Genomic DNA, 16,459 nt, shown 5'->3' on the forward strand with positions numbered 1-16,459 from the left:
TTCCTGACTTGGTGTATTCCCTCACCCACTGCTCTCATAATTCACAATCACTATATTTAATACACGTAGCTGTTGAGTGCTCCCCAGGAACCATCAGCGGCCTCTGTGGAGGAGCAGAGCTGCACCGGGTGATCACTGCATGTAATTGCATCGAGGGCTGTCAGGCTCTTAGTGCTGAGCTTCAGATGGAGGTGGGCTGCCCCGTGCCCTGCTGGCTGCTTCCCCAGCAGCAGCACACGGGAAGCACCAAGGCCCTCCTGCACCCACACAGCCTCGTGAAGGATCGTGCCTGGGGCTCACCTGCTGGTTTCTGTTACAGCTGTGCTGTGCAGGAGGGCTCAGAAGTGACAGGTTTGAACCACATTTGATGGAAACTTGACACAGACGTTGCTGTCTCGGCACAATATCGCATGGCAAGAAAAGCAAACCCTGCTTCAACCTCACAGGTGATTTCCAGTGTGGACTTAGCCCCAACCCCAGCTGTTAATTCTCCTCACCACCTCTTGGATCGCCCGTAGAGAGTGGGGTTTGCCTCGCATCCCCCCCTCCTTAAACCCTCCTTCCTGCAGAGCGCTGCTAGATGGCACGCTGAGCTGCGTGTCTGAGGCCGTCACACACGGCCAGAGGTGTCACCAGCACACGACAGTGACACGGGGCTCTGTTCGCAGAGCGCCATCTCAGTGTCACAGGGCACCTGATACAGTCCGGGGACTCCTATCTGCAGCGTGACGTTCCCATTTAAAATGCACACATCTCAGATGAGGAACGGAGGCATTCATCTGCTTGACGCTGCACTGGCAGAACTGCTCATAGGCGTAAAGAAATTATCTAAATGTTTTCCAGAGAAAGCTGCAAACAGCCTTGCACCAGCACTTCCTTTCTATTTTCCACCATTTCTGCAGTCTTCAAGACTTTCAGAGGGGTTTTAAGAGGTGGCTCCTCAAAAAGACTTCCCTCTCCTGCTCATTTCTGAGTAAAACAAATGTTTGGACACCGAATAGATGCACTCTGGCCTCGGTTACACTACAAAATATAAACTGTAAAGTAATCAAAAGGGACAGGTCTGAATATTTAGCTGATCTTCCCCAGACTCTTCCCATTTCATTGGTGATTTAACGTACGAGAACATCCCGGTGATGAATGCACTGTTAATAGCAGAAATCCAGCAATAAAAGCAACGTTCTTAAAAGAAAATTGAAATGATTCTGATAGACCTGTACGATTATAGCATGGGGACTTGGGAAAAACAAACACCAGTGACTGAAATGGGATACTTCAATGGTTCAGTAACAATACAAAATAATTAGGCTTGCTTCCATCAAAACATTTGGATGAGTACAGCTGCTGCAGGTCCTGCCTGGCAGCTATGTTATCTTAACAATTAGCTACAGGACTACAGCCAGAGCCAAAAGAGTTCGTAATTCTCAATGATCTCATGGTATCCAGAGCAATAAAGGAAGAAAAGAATCTTTACATTATTTCAAAACTTTGAAAGCCCACCCCATTTGGTGCAATAGCATGAAGAGCTTGTTTGAAAGCTCGGTGTTATTTTAGCAGCAGCTTTTGCTAGCAGCTTTCTGAACACAGCTGAATGGAGAGGAAATTATTTTCCTAACATTTACTTCTTCCAAAGGCTAAAAAAATGTCATGGCTAAAAAAGGCAGGACTGTTACCTTAGGTACAGGCTAATACCCATCTTAAGTCCTAGCTAAGGGTGCCAAAACCTTAGGCAAGTCATGGTTTTACTGGTAGCAAACAAAGAAATGCCAAAGGAAGGCAGCAAAAGTTATCTTATCCACAATCCAATTCATATCCGCTGCGGACCAGGCTGGTGGGCTGGTGCCCAGCTGGACGCAGCAGGTAGTGAGAGTGCAGCCACAGCCTTGGCGTTTGGCTGGTGAGATGAACCACAATTAGACCAAAGACTCAGCTCTGTGTTGTTACGTGGATGCTCAAGAGAAGGCACAGAGAAAGGTACGTCGAGAATTCATTGTTAGCCGGCTTACTGCTGTGCTCACTCACCATTTCTCATCGCCTTTCTCACCCATGCCTGCCCAAGGCCTAACCCAAGTTTTGGCAGTGTTCAAGTGCTAAAAAAAAAAAAAAAAAAAAAAACTTTATGCACCAAAACTCACAGCCCTAAAGCTTCAGGCGGACTGGTCCCCAGCATGGGGCCGTGTCTCCAAGACCTTCAGCTGGTGTCACTTGCAGCAGTGAGCTCTCAGATGTGGGCAAGAGACACCGAGCCATTTCATTACTAAAACCTCAGTCCTCTCTGATCTGAAAATTCACTAATTTCAAGAATCAAAAAAATTGACTGCAAGCACTTATGCCACCATCACCCTAAAGCCCCAGAATTGCTGCCCCTCTACCCCAATGCCATCAATAACTTACCCAAAGCCCAGGACGACAGAATGAGACGTGAACTAGCTGATGCCCAGAGATCCATTGCTAAAGAAATAAATTTCCCTTCACTGCACAAAGTTCTAGGAACGTGCTGTTAAAGTGATCAAAAGCTCAGTGTTGGTGCCACTAAATCTCTGAGGGTTGCCATTTTGAATGCCTATTAAAGGTTTTTATTTGTGTTATAAATCATCTTGCTGCATTCCACAGAGAGCGATTTTAACACTGGAATCATACCCCCTAACTAGTGTTTATATGAAATCTAAAGGGTGAAGAACAGTAATGGTAGTATTAAAGACACCTCCTTTTTGAGTCCTGAAAATAATAGCATGCTGCAGAGCCATGAAAAGAGAAAATGATAGCAGCATTAACCTGTAATAATTACACTAATAAAGGGAAAGTAGCACTGAAGAAATTATTACAAGGGAAGACACTAAAATTTCTGTCTAAAGCACCAGCATAACCTTTCAGAGGATCTATTTGCGAAGTACATAAATAAAAAGTTCTAGTTATTTCAAAGGTTACGATTATCACCTTCCCTTATTTAAATTGACACCAGTTATTACTGTACTTTCTTGGTCCAGAGTCCAAAAAATAAAAGAAACGTAAATTGTAGGTATAAAATTGTAATGTTATTTGTTATTACGCTATTATTAAGGTGGTATTTACTGAGTTTGGGCTGCTTTTCCCCTCCCTGGTGTGAGATTCAGCAAGGAGCAGGAAAAGCCTGACTTTAGGCCAGAATTAGCTAGCAGCTTTTAAACTTCCCACGTTTTAAAGGCAATAGAGCACAGAGAAACAGAAGCACCCCAGAGCACCGCACCCAGCACCCAGCCTTGGTGCCGCAGCCATGGGTGCCAGCCCTCCTGCCCCAGCACCTCCCCTGCTTCCAGCTGCGACCTTGCCTGGGAAAACCTATTTAAATCAGCTCCAAATCAGTTCTGAGACAGCAGCAACGCTTCATGTAAACCCAGGGGGAGAAGAGGCATCTCCAGGAGTCCCAAAGGAGGGAGCTGCATGCAGCGAAGGCCAGAGACAGCCAGGAAAATCTTTCCCCCCCACAAACACAAATAACTAAAATTATCAATGGCTGACAGTTGCAATACACTGTTTCATGTCAACAGCAGCACAAGATGGTTTATACAAACCAGCTACCATTTGGATGATTTGCAATAAAAAAAATCAAAATAAAGGATGATCAGCAGTATGGCATTTGTTTATAAACAATCAGTGAAAACTTCTGCCTCTTACTCTGAGAAGTGTAAAGTCATGCAGGGCTTGCTTGCACCTTCACTTGCTACTGACATTGTCTGCATCAACAGCTGTCAGCAAAATGCAAAATAGAGGGAGAATAACAGACAATCTGAGGAGTGCAACCAAATTTAAGGAGCTTACACTGCTGCCTTCAGCTAACTCATACATCGTTATTCACCCTGAGACGTAGCAGCAGACACATCAGCAGACACCAGGCCCAAGACAGCCAGGCATATGACAGAGAAAAGGGCAAAGTTCTTCCACACTTGCTTCAACCTCAACCTATATTTACAAATAATTATAATGAAGAAACCGAGTGAAGCCTAACCTAAATCTGTATGTTTTACTGGCCCCCAAACAACAGCAAGTCTGATTCAGAGTGGGGAGGCCAACACAGCGCAAAAACATATATTTAAATGAAAAAAGAAAGGAACCATGGGCTAAGCACAATGATAGTTTGAACCACAGATCTGACCACTGCATTACCAGGCACAAAAAGGAGGGGATACGATGCGCATCCTGAGTGCCTGGAGGAGCCAGCCCTCATGCTAGCGTATCTCAAGAAAAGCAGCCTGGAGGGGTCAGCACAGGGTTGTCTGAAACACCTTCTGGTCTGACAAGCACTATCTGTTCCCTCTGACTAATCTGACAGAAAATCTTTTTATTTTTAAAGAGCCTTGCCCATTGCAAGCGTCTGTAAAATTAACCTTAAGCGTCAGAGGAGGGCCTGGCCACAAGCCAGCCCGGCTCCTACAAAACGGTGCCCGGTGCCGGCCTGCTTTGTTGTCACGAGCAACTGGCAGATTTAAGGGAAGAGACAAAAACCTAGAGATGAATGTTTCTTAGCCGCAGTGGGAGAATCCACAGGGTCCCCAGCAGAGAAGACACTATTTCACCAGGACTTCTAGGGCTCTGGTGTCTCTGAAACTCACCTCACCACAAAGGGCTCATGACCTGCTGTGAGACTTGGCTGTGACGAATTTCTTGTGATCTCTCAGGTGCAAACCCAAGTTCCACTATGTTATACAGAGGAAATATTCCTTCAACAAGTCAGTTAAAAAATGAGATTAAAAATCACCCCATCAGACAGGGGCCCACCTTGGTAGATCACTGTCCAGGGACTGAAATTACATGAGACAGAGCTACATCTTCTTGTGACTGTAACATTCACAGTCAAGCAAACTGATTTTCCATCTACACCAAGAGTTACATTTAGCTAAAAGGAACAGGAGACCGGGTGAGGTTATGGAGCATTCCCAGATTTCTACGGCCTCGTGCAGCAGAGTCTAAGAAAAGGGACCTCCCTGCTAACCAGCCAAGAATTAGACAAAATAATTTAAAAAAAAATAAAAACAAGGCACTGTCAACAGCAGAATCTGTAATTCCCTTTTCCTTTTCCACTTACTGGGGGAGGGAACAATCCTCCTTATGTTCAGAAGGACAGCCCAGAACAAAGCAAACAGAAACCTCAACCCCTTGGGTTGAACACTACTAACAGCATATGGGCGACCCAGCTCGGGAATCAAGTAGTTGTTCTGCTCTCCGCTTTTTAAAAATCTTTTCTCTTGCTTGGATTTGAAATTCAGAATCAGCTGCTCAGGAAACCTGAAGACAAAGCATCCACTCAGAAGTGACCCTGTAACACTCCATTCCCTCCTAACCCCACTCATAAATCTCCTCAGGGATCTGAGGAGAGGAAGGTCTGCACAAAAGACAGGTGAAAATGAGAATGAGATAGATAAAAGTGTTGAATCCCTGGGAAGAAAACAAAGCTCGTGTGTGTATTAGAAAGCATTTAAATACAGGGGAAAAAAATCTATTTAAAAAACGCCACAAGACTCGACACATCCCAGCTCACGTTGTTTGTTCCTAGCGCTGTTGTGTGAGCGCGTGGCTGAGCTCCACCTACGCTGTCCTGTCCGTAAGCTGTTGTGCGAGCACCTGAGTTTATGTTCACCAGAGCTCGCGGCACGTTAACCTTCCTCGACTGTGCGTGACGCACAGCCCGCGTGGAGCAGCGACACGCGTGTGTCAAGGTGGAGACAATGAGCACCAGCTCCTGCCCCGCGGAGCAGGCACTCAGCCCCTTTTGCTGCTGAAGTACCCCACGAGAAGAGACAGGATCAAGAGGGAGCACTGCAGGTGGAGATGAAGGCCAAGCTCCTGCTCTCACCATCATGAAGAGGAAGAAGGTGCGCTCCTCTGCAGCCTTACTCCTCGCCCAGGTAAGGGATCCTGCCCCAGGTTTAGCTCCCACAGGTACAGGGAACAGGACTGTGAGCAGATCTAATCACAGCCCACGGGAAGACAAACAGGCATCACAGAGAAGATGATTACAAACATGCCAACCTGTTTTGACAGCAGTAGTGTCACCATCTTCAGTTTTTATGCTTTGCTGTGCAAGCAACCATTTTCACCCAGCTCCAGACAGGCGGCCGGTCCCCTGGGTCTGCGGAGCTCCCAACTCCCACAGCTTGAGAAGGACCAGCGGGCTGAGCTCCACGAACGGAGCTAGGAACTGTGGTGTGGCTGGCTGCCCAAGGGTTAAACCAGAGCAAGCAAAAATCCCAAACAGATTCAGATTTCCTGCAGCTGCTTTCAAGCTTCACTCCCCCTCCCCTTTTTAAGGGTCTGTTTCGCTGTTTTCTAATCGCAATGGAAGCTCAAGCTCAACACTGCCTTAGGTTGGAGAAGTACTTTGATTTTAGGGTCTCTGCACACCAGCACCTAATGGTAATCAATGGGAGGGGTTATATATACACACACACAAATATAAATCAATACAATTGCACTGGTTATAAGCAATAGGGCTAGTGGTAGGGAGGCACCTTACGCTGCCAACAGCTCATTCCCCTCCTCACCTGGGAGCTGACAGGCTGCTGCAGGGCAGTGTTACCACCCTACAGCCACCCCTGCACCAGGGATTGTGTCGGTGTATTTATTTATAGCGACTATACCGCTAACTCAGACAGAGACACAGCCAGGCGACCCTCTCGTTTGCTCTTCATTCCTCATCAAGGCAGCGATCCCACTGCCAGCACAATGCTGGGAAAAGCCCTGGTGCCACCACGGCTGCGTGCAGGGACCCAGGCTCATGGAGCCGCCAGCCCAAACCCTTCTTCAGGTCCTGGTCCTGCTCCACTCCTGCTCTGGGATCACGTTTTGCCAGAGCCAAAGCAAGAGGGATGAAGGGCCAGAAAAAAAAAAAACAGCTGGGTTTGGCAGCATGCGGAGTGCTCAAGAGAAGAGCACCCAGCATGGGCACGTTGGCATGGGGCTGTTTTTACAGCTGGCTTCTCACATCACCGCTGAGTTCCCAAAATGGCACAGCCAGACGTGCCTCGCTGCCTCCAGCCAGCCACCAGCCAGCAGGGCACCTCGACGGGTGTTTGAACTTGTGCTTAAATCCCAGTGTAGAGAGAGCTCCGTCACACGCTCAAACGCTTCTCTCAGCTGGGAGAAAGGTAAATACACATTTAATATCGTTTGATGAATTGGCACCCAAAGCAAACAAAATCTATTTTGCTGAGTTTATGTTGGGACTCTTGATTATTTAAAAAGAGGCACCTCAGGGAAATGTCTCAACCATCAAATGTGAACATCCTTTTCTTTAGCAGATATCTGCCTATTTCAAGCCGGATTTGCAAATATATATTACTTTGTATTGTTCTCAAGCAGAAAATGGAAGATAAAGTTGAAAAGGCTTTTCCTGCATCCCAGAGAAAGCGAGTGCAGAACCGCACAGGACTGGCTGTACAGCCAGGAAAGCTCCTCGCAATGCACTGACTGGTGGCAGCAAGGCAAAAATCCTCGCTGGGCTTCAGCTACACCTCTGGGATGCGAGAACCAACCCCAGATTTTAGCATCTAGTCTGGCTGAGCACTCCGTAGGAGTAACTTGTCCATTAAACCAGGTGCTGCCTTCATTTGGCTGCAAACAACACAACACAAGGAGTCTGCGAGCAGCAATACAAAACAAGCTATTATAGATTAAATTAGAGCACTATGACCAGGAAAGGAAATCAAAATATTATTTTGGCTTGCCATTTTATTCATGGGAGATCAAAACAAGAAGATAAAGAAAATCCCAGCACTGTATGACAAATACGTATTATTGCATTGCTCATCTGATATTAATAAAGAATACAAAGCTGAGAAATCTGCAGAACAGCTTTAAGTATGACTGAGATTACCCATTTTATTGGCCATCATCTTCGTTTAGAACAAATATACCACACCAGAAACAGCAAATAAAGCACTTTTCTAGAACTCAGATTTATCTTTTAAAAAGAAGTTATAAAACGAAGCAGATTAAAAATGGAGCATTAAATAAAACCTCACATCTCTTGCGATTGTATCAGTTTGCAGAATGACAATTTTGTGGGCAAGGGCATAAGGGCTTTGGGCATGCAAACCACTCAAATAATGAAAGCCAGCTTCACCCATCGGACTGAAGAACAGGAAAAAAAAAATAGAAAAAAAAATGATAATGAAAGCTGGTGCCCCTCAGTGCAACCACAGATTTAATAGAAACCATGCTTCTGTGTTGCCTACAGTCAGGAACAGATGAAAGACACTTGCGCGATTAGTTAACAAGTGGTCATTTAATCTCCCTGACAAACCCTCCTTCCCAGCTCCAGGTTCTCCTGTTACCACTGATGTTTGGCTGCCTTGTTCGAACAGGAACCCAGCCCTGCACATATCACACGAGTCCGCATTCCGAGGAAGAACCCAGATCCTTTTACTTGTGCCAGCAAAACCGGCAAATACTTCACTGACTCAGGTATTCTCTTCCGATACAGATGCTGGAAAAAGTTGTTAGAAGGTGGATATTCACCACAAATCCACGACTCCGTGTGAATTATTCTGCTTACCACACTGTACGTGCCAGAGAGCTCTTTATTTTTTTTTTTTTAAGACCAGGAGGTTGTCTTGATTCATCTCCTATTTACCAGAAGTAAAAGCTCAACATGGGCAACCTTTCAAGAGAGTCTGGTATACTTGCTCTCTTCAGTGCTTATGGCTGGGATTAACCTTGAGTTTACAACGCTCGTCTTGACATGCAAAACATCCTTTATGATTACAGACTTAGAGATCACAAGCTATTTTAATTCTAATTTGAGCCTCCAAATAGGTCTTGCCTTTAGTTCTCGCTCTATTCTTAACTTCTGAGAGGGTTTCGCAACATAGCAACACATGATTTGTAATAATCACATTTAAGCCACATTCTCGTAAAAGGGAATTACTGGCTCTACAATTCATGGGATAAAGCAGGGGGGAAGAGAAAATAACCTTTTGCTTCCCCCCTTATCTAATCACTTCGTGAAAAATTACTCAAAGGCGCCTTTAAAGCCAAGGAACATACTCAGTCATTGGGTTTCCAGGCATTGACTTTTAAATGGATTGCTTGAAGCAGTGTAAATTTCTTAAATTCCACAACAGTAGCGAGATCCTGAGTCTCCCTTTCATCTCAACAACTCAATTTATGCCCCAGCACACATTACTGCAGATATGACCTCTTCCATCATGAGCCAGTGACGCCGGCGGTGTGAATGCAAACAGCCTTGCTCTACAGCTGCATCGGAACCAATTGATTCAGGTCTTCCTGAGCTGACATTAGAAAATCCCAATTAGCCCCCAAGAAAAGTTTAGAGGAAGTATTTTTAGCTGTCCTAGAGCAAAATAATCAATGTTTCTTGTTTGGCATTTGTATTTTAAGTTTGATGGCTCAAATACTGATGACTCAGCATTCGGTCTGATGAATCAGAAACGGTTGTGTTTTGATGAGAATCTTCTCCAATTAGTCAGTCTGGTAGCAGCTACAGGTTTGGGGCATGGTTTAATGAGATACTGGGGCAAAAGTTTAAGTATTTGGGTAGTTCAAACCCAATTTAGCATATATTTTATGAACCTGTCTGCACTACATAAAGCTCCTGCTTAGAGAAACACGAGCAATCTAAGCACAAGAATTACTTGGCGACTCTGTATATTTTTTTTTCTATGAGAGTACTACTCCAAGTCACAAAGTAAACTCTCACTGCTGCTCCTTCACCCCAAGAATCTCATTTAATATTGATATCACTGGTTGAATTAGTATTTTTCAGGCCAAAAAGTGAAGGCTTAAGAGGCAAACTTGCCCTTGATAAATGCCCACATTTCTCAAAATCTGGGAGCACTGCCCAACCCGTTATGGAGCGCTGTTTGCCACAGGTTCAGAGGTAGGAGGGTCACACAGACTGCAGCACACAAAATTTCCCACTGCGTGTTAGTCCCTCTTCTTTTCAATGAGAAAAAAAATGCCTCTTTGCCATCCAAGTAATGAGTCTGCCAGCTTGCTTCTCACCCAGCTGGCCCTGACATGAACAGTCAGAAGCAGTCAGTGACCCAGCCTGTGCAGTGTGTATGTGTACATACCCTATATCCCACTAAACCAACGAGAATGACCGTGGGCCCCAACTTTCAAAGCTGCATACCTGCCAGCACCCCAAACCCCCGGGTGTTTCCCACCATTACTTGGGGAGTAAAGGGAAAATCTTCCAAAAACACCACTGTAGGCAGACAAGAGTCACAGAGGAATATTTGCCTTTGTTTACTTGCGTACAGGACTAAGCCATCTATGACAGCTCTGTTTTGTAAAAGGATATTCACAAAGAAATGAAACTGCTGTGCAGAAGCCAGTGCTCACCACGAGAGGGCACTTTTAAAAAACCTAAAGCTGGAAACTCTTAATAGCAGATGCGACACCAGCAAGGAAGGAAAGGGCTTGGGGACGAGGGAGGCAAGCGCTCAGGGGAGAGCTGGCAGAGGGATGACAAACGTGAAATGTCAATATGCACACTCAAGCTTGAGACAGGACAAACATCCCTGTGACTGAGCGGTCATCTCTGCACTGGCACTGCAGGGACATCGAGTTACCTTGCACATCTCCTGCCTCCTGGAAATGTCAGCTGGAATTTCAAAGTACTCCAAGTCAACTCCGCACTTCTCTTAGTGAGCAAGCAATCCGTGTAGGTAAGCTGTACTCAGAAGTATCAACATGAAAAAATTCCAGGAAAAGAAGCATTCACCTTTCCCTTTAGCTCCAGCAGGACAGGCGGTACCCTGCCAGCCGTACTCCTGAGTCGCGTTTGTCGGCAGAGCGTACTGCAACCCTTCCTGCACAGAAGCACGTTTCTGTTGCGAATGCTGCACCTCAGCTGAGAATGCAGATCTGCAGGAAGGCCGTTAGTCTGTACCAGGGTTCTGTAAAGGTACAGATTCAGACCTGCTCTTTTGCTAGACTTCTTTTAAGCACAGAAGACAGTCCATCACCTGCTTTAACATATACTGGATTATAACGCGGCTACTGAAAGCTGTAAGTATATTCTTTTTTCTCAGCACTGTATATCAGAAATACCAAGTTTTGAGGGAGTGCTAATGTTTATGAAAAATATTACGAATAAAAACTTATTCCCTTACAACACAATATAGCATTACATGTTATTTTAACAAGCTGCTGGGGAACACTTCAAGTGTATTCGACCTAAAAGGAAAAGGATATTTTATTTCCACCACTTTAAAAGCACACATGAATCCAACAGGTCCAGTTGTTAGCCAGTTTTGATTAGGGGGAAAACAGTGATACTTCCCTCTGGCAAACACGGCTGTTCAGAAAGGGAGCAGCCAGCACCAGCTCCGATCCCTTACTCCTTACTCCATGCCTTCCCATTCAGGGCTTTCTGTATCAATTTGCCTGCTAAGAAACCTTCTGGAAACATTTCAAAGGCATCTTGGTCTCCTCAGCTGCTCTCAGATTTCTACAAGGCTGACATCAGGCCTATCTCTAATGAGACGATTAACAAGGATTCCTTTCTACTCCGAGCCACCACAAAGCCTGTTGATAATAAAACCCCCGCTGATAATAAAAACTTGGCATTTCTGTCAAACTTTCTTTATACTGAAATACTGCTATGCACAACGGTGAGGAAAGCAGACGATATACTTCAGCTTGTAAGGAAACACGATGCATTCAGCGGGACTTCCACACCGGAGCAGTCATTCCAACTTAGCGGCAGAACAATGAACCCGAGCCAAAGCGAGTAACAGCCCTATTGGTGCTAAAATTTCCTAGCAGCAAAGGGGGGGGGGGGTGAAGAAACAACATCTGGCTGGCAAAGATCGAGGGCCGACGCTCAGTTATTCCCTGCGTTAGGGCTGCCAGAGGACACCTCCTCCTTCCACAGCAGACCCGAGGGCACGGCAAGAGCTGCCCCAGGGGAGCCCGGGGAGCTCAGCTGCCCGTGTGCCACTTCTCTGTGGGCCGGTCCCCTACCAGCAGGAACCTCCGGAGGGGTTTTTGGGAGCTGGCGTACGTCAAGGTCTGTCAGTCCTGTGCCACATAGCTTTATGAAGTCAGAAATTACGCGAATGGAAAAAATAGGTAATTCTGTCTCCTACAAGGAAAGGAAGGATCCCCCAGTGCAATTGCAGAGCTCATTCACCAACTCCAGCAGATGGTGCCACAACTTAGGGGTTACAATCTGCCCTCCGTCTCTTCTGGACCTCCTCATGTCCCTGAAGCGACCTCGCGGTTTGGAGCCCAGGTAAGGTCCTCACACGGTGCAGCAACACCTCTCTGTGCTGATTTCGGGGCGTACCGCCGCATTTGATGGCTCACCCTGCTTTCCTAGGAGGGATGCAAGGTCCTCTTGGCAAAGAATTTCTACTTTATCTAAATAGCAAATCAGAGAACAAAGTGCAAACAGTATTCAGCAGCTGGGAGCACTGTAAGGGCACAGCCGCCACAGACCTCAGGCACACGCACAGCACCAAGAGGATGCGCCCAGCGAGCACGAGCTGCTGGACTGGCCTCCCCCAGCAAGGGGTGCTCCTGCCTAGAGCCAGACAAACTCAGGGAAACGCTACGTAGCGTTTACAACATTGGATGTTACTTGGATCTTTACAGAATCCTTTAGGATGGAAGATTACAGCTAAATCTAGGCATACAACAAACTAACACAGTACCGAGCCTGCGTCCCTGCTTGCACAGCATGTGCCTGACCTTTGGAGCTAGCTGCTGTTTTCTCAGTACACCGGCAGCGGACTGGGCCAGCAGACATCCTTAATGCTCAAGCAGAGCGCTGCGGGAGCTGACACACTGCACAGCACAACGGGTTCAGCGGAGCCCGTCCCTGGAGCGACAGTGGTGCTGGCTCCAGAGGGAGCCACTGGCTCACTTTTGCGGTGCCAGCAAGAGGCCAGCACACAGAAATCGGCAACTTCACAGCCAAAAAGGCTTTTTAAATGAAAAAGCAGAAAAATGCCAGGGGAGTCTCTTCTGCGTGCCGTGCTGAACAGTGTAATGACAGCTACGTCCCAACAATAAGTGACATCCATCATGTGTTTTGCTATTGTGATCAAACCAAATCGCTTGTGTGATACAGAGCACAAACAGTCGAGTGCTGCCAGAAGACAGTGCGGGTGCACGCACACGTGTGTAGGGAGATTACAAGAGCAGTTTTCATTCCACAGCCACGCTGTGAGTTTGAAAGCACCCTTGTTGAAAGGACTAACGTGAAAACAATCGGAATACATTCTGCAAAACGATAATTGGGAAGAAAAGCAGTCCACTGAACAGAGCTGCAGATGAATGCAGATGTAAGAGCATCCTTGACTTGATTCCTTAGAGACACCTGTAACGTCTTTTGTTTGTTAAACAACAGTGAGGTCTTCTTAATTAAAGGATTGAACTGTGCTGAACTTGGACTGTGCTCAGTTGAATGACTTCTGATCACTGGACAGGGAATTGGGTTAAAAATGAGCAGATAGGGACTGTCAGAGAGGGGAGTCTGCACACCTCGGCACAGAGCATGTGGTCAGGAGCTCATTACTTCCTTCTCCCTGACTCCCAGGTGAAGGAGTACCAGAGGAACAAGTTTATCCTCAGCGTGATGACAAATGGGGTTAATTCTTGGAGACGTACCCAAGGTAGCTGGAAGCCAGCTTGTTCAAGCAGCTACCAAGCTTCCCAAGTGCTACCGCCTGCACAAAGCTCTGCAGCCAGCTGTAGCACCCAAACCAAGCTTCAAAGACCACCAAGTCCATGCCGTAAGTCACAGCAACAACTTGGCTGTGTTAGGGAAGTGCCCGGGGTCACAGACCTTCCCCAAAGCTTCCCTATGTTCACTGCCCCTGCTCTGAGGAAGGAATGATCCATCTCAAAGCTGCATGAGCTCTAACCCAGAGCACAGCAGTTGCCTTGATCTCCTCTCAGAAGTCTGAGTGCGGAGGGGTGGGTGAGTTATGGGCAGACGCAGTCCAAATACATTTTCTCTTTTGCAGCGGTCCAAGTATGACTGCCAACTAAAATCAAAGTTCTGTGGTTTTCTGTCTGCATAGCAGCAGTCGGCCTTTGTGAGTGGAAACCAAATCCCACAGACACACAAGAGCCAGGCTGGCAAAGGCTCTCCTTACAACAAAGCAAGGGAGCGCGTTTGGCAGATAATAACACAACGTGACGCAAGCTAGAGAGGCTGGTTAGTTTCATCTCTACCTGTTGCATACCATTAAAAACCAGAAGATGTGCATCTCAGCTACAGCTCGCTCACTGGAAGCCTCATGGATGTGAGTTTAACATATCGTTAACCAGGAGCTGGCAAACGAGCACGCTGGTTTTCTCAGAGCATTGCCAGAGGAGCGCTCACATTTTATGCTCCGTAACACACCAAGGAGCAGAGAACAGCAAGGGGAGCACCCAAGGTGCTGACTCCCAGCAAACATCGTGCAGGCCAGATCTTAACCTCCTCCACCCCTGTGGACATCAGCACCCTCTGACACCGCCTGGCAGCAGCACATCCAGCAGGAGATGCCCGTCAGGAGATGCCCGTCAGGAGATGCTTACAGCCCGGCCAAGCTGAGCGTGACTGCAACAAACCTCACACACATCACAGGGCAGGATGCGGGGCCTGGCTGCTCCCCCTGCCCTCTGAGCAACTTCAGAGCTTTGCTCGCCACCAGCAACTGTGTCCCTATGAGTAGAAGAGGACAGGAGCTGTGCCCCCTTGCGATGCTCACCCCTTCCCATGGAAACCCTTGCAGGGCAAACAGCTTGCGGGCGGCTCCAGCAGTTCCTTGATGCCTGACTTCCACCACTGGTGCAGACAGGGAAGTAAATGTCCTGACGTGTGGCCAAGGCAAAGCCTATTCCAGGCGGTCGTTATCTTCACCAGCTTTCCTCCCATATCAGCAACCTTCCCTGCTCTTCTCACACGGGAGGGAAGAGAAACATCTCCCCAGCAAATCCCCTCGCAGCCGATCCCCAGCGCTCCCCCCCAAGTGCAGCGGTTTTGTGTTATACAATGACAATGCTCCCACGAAGGACCTGATAGCTGCTTCGGTATTGCTAATTGCTCACCCCCAGAGAAAGATCTGCCCTGAAAAAAAGGAGCAGCAAAAAGCACCCCAGGAGCCACGGCTCCTTGCGCTGCTGCCCTCTCCTCGGTCCCCCTGCGAGACGAGGTGGGGGCTGCAGCCCCAAGCACGGCATCTGGCTCCGTAACAGGTCCGCACCTTGGGTTTGCCTCAGATCAGAGCTGTTGTGACTTAGCACTGTTTTTGTTGGGAATCTGTTAACATTCACTACACCACGAGGAGCATTTTGGACAGAAATTCCACAGCAGTTATCTTACTGGCTGGATGCATTTACTGTATCAAGCACCATAAAATAAAAATAAAGTAAACACGAGCACTCTGTTTTAAACAAAAAGCTGCTTTTACTCAAGCAAAAGAGATAAAGACAGCAAAACACATGAACAGGAAAAACTAATTATAAAAAATAAAAATCCTTTTGAACAGACTGGACGGCCATTTGGAAATAAAACTCTGTTCTTAATGTTTCTAAGCGCCTGCTATGTCAAGATTATTGCCAGAAGAAAGGCTGCTTACAAAGATAATTTTCTTTCATTAATGTACAACAAAGTATTTATATGAAGAAGTTCCAGACAGAGAGCAAGACTTTCTCCTCCCTGTGCCACCAGCGTGCTGTCAGATCAGCCTCCTGAAAGGCACGCTCTGCTGAACTCAGGGAAAACTGAGGAGGTCACAGGAAAAAAATGGGAAAAAAAAAAAGACAAACGAAAAGCTTGGCTTGACGTGTTAATCTGTTCCCTTAATTATTGTGTTTAATGTCAATAGGAGAGAAAAAGAAGTAAGACTACGACAAAGCTGTGTGCCCACGACACAGCGTGCTCAGCAGGACTTCTGCCAAAAGCAAAATGTTTTTATCAAAACAGCTCCTGATTAAGCTTTCCCCCTCCGATAGTCCCGTGCATTTTCCTCTTGATTTAGGGCCAAATTAGCCACCCATTCCAAGGGTTACGGCTCTCACAAGCCTGATTACGGAGCTGTCTGCTCAGAGCTGCCCCGCGTGAACTCAAAGCTGCCACAAACTCCAGCACGTCACGGCAGCACTGTATAAGAGTCAGGTAAGACGGTATTCCTTTGACTGTGCGAAGTCATTAGTAGCACGAAAACCTGCAGCAGATGTGAGACTTGCTCGTCCTTTGGGGAGCTCAGCTCGAGCGAGAGCAGGATGAGTGCTCCGCTGCCAGGAGCCGTGCCTGCCTGGCTCCCAGCCCCGCAGCGCCAGGCTGCTACAGGGACGCGCCTTCCACTTCGACCTCCCCATCCAGAACCTGGGAGAAGAACGCTGCCTGCATTTGAATGCTATTTTTGGTTGATGGACAGCTTTAGGCCAAAGAAAATAAACTCTTTTGTACTGTTTGATCCGGTTTCTTGTAAGCGACCTCATTCCAGAGGCAGGTATC

General features: G+C 47.0%; 1 protein-coding gene across 28 annotated transcripts in view; it reads right to left on the minus strand.

Annotated features, from left to right (window-relative positions):
- MAGI1 (membrane associated guanylate kinase, WW and PDZ domain containing 1) overlaps positions 1 to 16,459 on the minus strand; it is a 274,668-nt gene that overhangs the window by 217,752 nt on the left and 40,457 nt on the right. The window lies entirely within an intron of this gene.

This window comes from Oxyura jamaicensis, chromosome 12 (assembly GCF_011077185.1).
Source record: "Oxyura jamaicensis isolate SHBP4307 breed ruddy duck chromosome 12, BPBGC_Ojam_1.0, whole genome shotgun sequence".
Classification (NCBI taxonomy): Eukaryota; Metazoa; Chordata; class Aves; order Anseriformes; family Anatidae; genus Oxyura; species Oxyura jamaicensis.